Genomic DNA, 3,749 nt, shown 5'->3' with positions numbered 1-3,749 from the left:
AAATTGGTTTAATATGGATCTCTGGGGAATTTTAGCTGATATCTCTTCATATAAGGTCAATTTTTCTATACCTTTCTCTGTTGCCTGTATTTATGTCAATTCCATGTGGATGGTAAAATAATTTTAAATTAAATGAATTATGAACCCACCATGGAATTATGTACATACAGTTTAGCTATTATATAATAATGTTTAATATCAGAGTTGCTAAAGATAGATTAATAAGTAAAAAGAGAGGTAATAAAATAAGATTTGAAATTTTATTTATTTTTAATTAATTTGTGTGTGTACACCAAAATGTTAATAGTGATATTTCTCTGGGGTAAGGATATAGGTGGTTTTTACTCTTGTCTCATACTTACCTATAAACTTTATTTTTGCATTATATTTTTTATTGGAAAATAAAAATTTTATATGTTGTATATAACATGTTTTAAAATGTGTATACAAGTATGGAATGCTAAATTGAGCTAATTAACATGAGTTACTTCATATACTTAACTCTTTATGTGGTGAGAACATAATATCTATACTAGTGATTTACAAGAATATAATACAGTGTTAACTATAGTCACCATGTTGTGCAAAAGATCTCTTGTACTTACTCTTTTTAACTGAAATTTGTATTCTATGACCAACTTCTACCCAAGCTCCCCTCAAAACTCCCCACACCTCATGTTAAGCACAATTCTACTCTCCACTTTTACAAGTTCAACTTTCTTAGATTCCACATGTAAGTGAGGTCATGCTGTATTTTACTTTCTGTGCCTGACATCTTTTACTTAATATTATGCCCTCCAGGTGCATCCATATTGTCACAAATTACTAAATTTTCTTTTGATTTTGAAGGCGTAACAGTAGTGTTTTATTGTGTATATAGTCACAGTTTCTTTATCCCTTCATCCACTGATAGATACTAAGGTTGATTTTGTATCTTGGCTATTATGAATAATGCTGCAATGAATACAGGGGAGCAGATATCTTTTTGAGAGACTGATTTTTCTCCCCTTGGATATATGCCCAGAAGTGGGATTGCTGAAGCATATGGTAGTTTTATAAGTTTTTCATAAATCCATATGGCTATAGTAATTTATACTTCTATTAACTATGTATTTCTTTTATCCACATACTCCCCAATACTTGTTATTTTTTGTCTTTTTGTAACAGCCAGTCTAACAGATATAAGGTGAAATCTCATTATGGTTGTAATTTGCATTTCCTTGATGATTAGTGATACTGAAGATTTTTTGATATACTTGTTGGCCATTTGTATGTCTTCATTCAAGAAATGTCTATTCAGGTCCTTTGCCTATTTTTTCACTGGGTTGTTTCCTTGCTATTGAGTTGCATGAGTTCCTTATATATTTTGGATGTTAATCCCTTATCAAACGTATGGTTTGCACATATTTTCTTCCATTTTGTGGGTTGTCTCTTCACTCTTTTGATTGTCATAGAACTTTCCCCCCGTTTTCTTCTAGTAGTTTTATAGTTTTGGATCTGATGCTTAAGTCTTTAATACATTTTGAGTGAATGTTTGCATCTGGTGTGAGATGAGGGTCTAATTTCATTCTTTACATGTGGATATCCAACTAGTTATCTCAAGACCATTTATTGAAGATCCTTTATTCATTGTGTGTTCTTGGCATCTTTGTCAAAAATCAATTGACAATAAATGCATGGATTTATTTCTGGTCTCTTTATGCTCGTCTATTGGTCTATGTGTCTGTTTTTTATGCCAATTTTGTGCTGTTGTGATTACTATAGCTTTGTAGTATATTTTGAAGTTAGTATGATGCCTTTAGATTTGTTCTTTCTGCTCAAGATTGCTTTGGCTATTTGGGATCTTCTGTGGTTCCACATGAATTTTAGAATTGTGTTCTCTATTTCTGTTAAAAAAGAATGAATTTTGATAGGGATTACACTGAATTTGTTGATCACTTTGGGTAGTGTGAACATCAAACAATAGTGAATTCTTCCAGTCCATTGACACAGGATATTTTGTCACTTATTTGTGTCTTCTTCAATTTCTTTTATTAATGTTTTATAGTTCTCAGTGTACAGAATTTTCACGTCCTTAATTAAATTTTTTCCTAGGCATTTTGTTTTCTGTATTAATTGTAAAAGGGATTATTTTCTGGACTTCTTTTTCACACAATTCAGTAGTATATAGAAACGTTGCTGAATTTTGTATGTTAATTTTATATTTTCAGACTTAATTGAATTTGTTAATTAGTTCTAGTAGTTTTTTGGTGGAGTCTTTAGAATTTACTATGTATAACATCATGCCATCGCAAACAAATAATATAACTTCTTTTCCAATTTGAATGCCTTTTATTTCATTTTGTTGCATAATTGCTCTGGCTAGAAATTCCAGTATTATATTGAACAGAAGAGATGAGATCAGTCTTGTTCCTGATCGCAGAGAAAAAACTTTCAGCTTTTCACCATTAAGAATGATGGTAGCAGTTGGTTTGTCATATATTGCCTTTATTATGTTGAAGTACTTTTCTGTACCTAGATTGTTGTCAGTTTTGTCATGAAAGTATGCGAATATTGTCAAATGCTTTTTCTGCATCTATTTAGATGATCCTATGGTTTTTGTTTTTTATTCTGTTAATGTGGCATATCACATTTTTTGATTTGAGTATGTTGACCGTCCTTGGATTGCAGGGGTAGGTCCAACTTGATCATGGTGAATAATTTTCTTAATGTAGTATTGAATTAGGTTTGCTGGTATTGTTTTTGAGGATTTTCACATCTATGTTCATTAGGGATATTGTAATTTTCCTTTTTTGTAATGCTCTTGTTTGGATTTGGTATTGGGGTAATGTTGGGTTTATGAAATGAGTTTGGAAGCATTCTATCCTCTTGAATTTTTTGGAGGAGTCTGAGAGGGATTGGGATTAATTATATTGGTTGATTGATTGATTGACTGATTGAGACAGAGGCTTGCTCTATCACCCAGGCTGGAGTGCAGTGGCGTGATCTCAGCTGACTGCAACCTCCTCCTCCCAGGTTCAAGCGATTCTCCTGCCTCAGCCTCCTGAGTAGCTGGGACTACCACACCCGGCTGATTTTTGTATTTTAAGTAGAGACGGGGTTTCACCATCTTGGCCAGGCTGTCTCAAAATCCTGACCTCAAGTGAGCCGCCCACTTCGGCCTCCAAAATTGCTCGGATTATAGGCATGAGCCACTGTGCCCAGCACATTAATTCTAGCCCATTAATTCTTTCTTAAATGTTTGGTAGAATTTACTAAAGGAGCTTTCTAGTCTTGCCCTAAGATTTTCTGATTTTCTCTGATGGGAGAAATTTTTTGTTTGTTACTGATTCAATGTTCTAAATGGTTTTTATTCTGTTTAGATTTTCTATTTCTTTGTGATTTAACCTTGACAGGATGTACATACCATTTACTTCTTTTGATTATCCAATTTGTTGGTGTATAATTGTTCATAGTGGTCAGTTTTGTTTATCTTTTTAAAACACCAGCTCTTAGTTTTTATAGATCTGTTCTGTTTTTCCTATCTTTATTTTATTTCTGCTCTCATCTTTATTATTTTCTTCTTTGTACTAACTTTAGACCTAGTTTGTTCTTCTTTGGTTCCTTGATATGTAATGTTAGATTGTTTAGCTGACATCTTTCCTCTTTTTTCATGTAGGCATTTATTGCTCTAAAATTCACTCTTAGAACTGCTTTTGATGCTTTCCATATGTTTTGGTATGTTGTGTTTCCAGTTTAATTCTCTCTCT

This window comes from Colobus angolensis, unplaced genomic scaffold (assembly GCF_000951035.1).
Source record: "Colobus angolensis palliatus isolate OR3802 unplaced genomic scaffold, Cang.pa_1.0 Scaffold625, whole genome shotgun sequence".
NCBI lineage: Eukaryota > Metazoa > Chordata > Mammalia > Primates > Cercopithecidae > Colobus > Colobus angolensis.
This window is presented reverse-complemented; position numbering follows the sequence as displayed.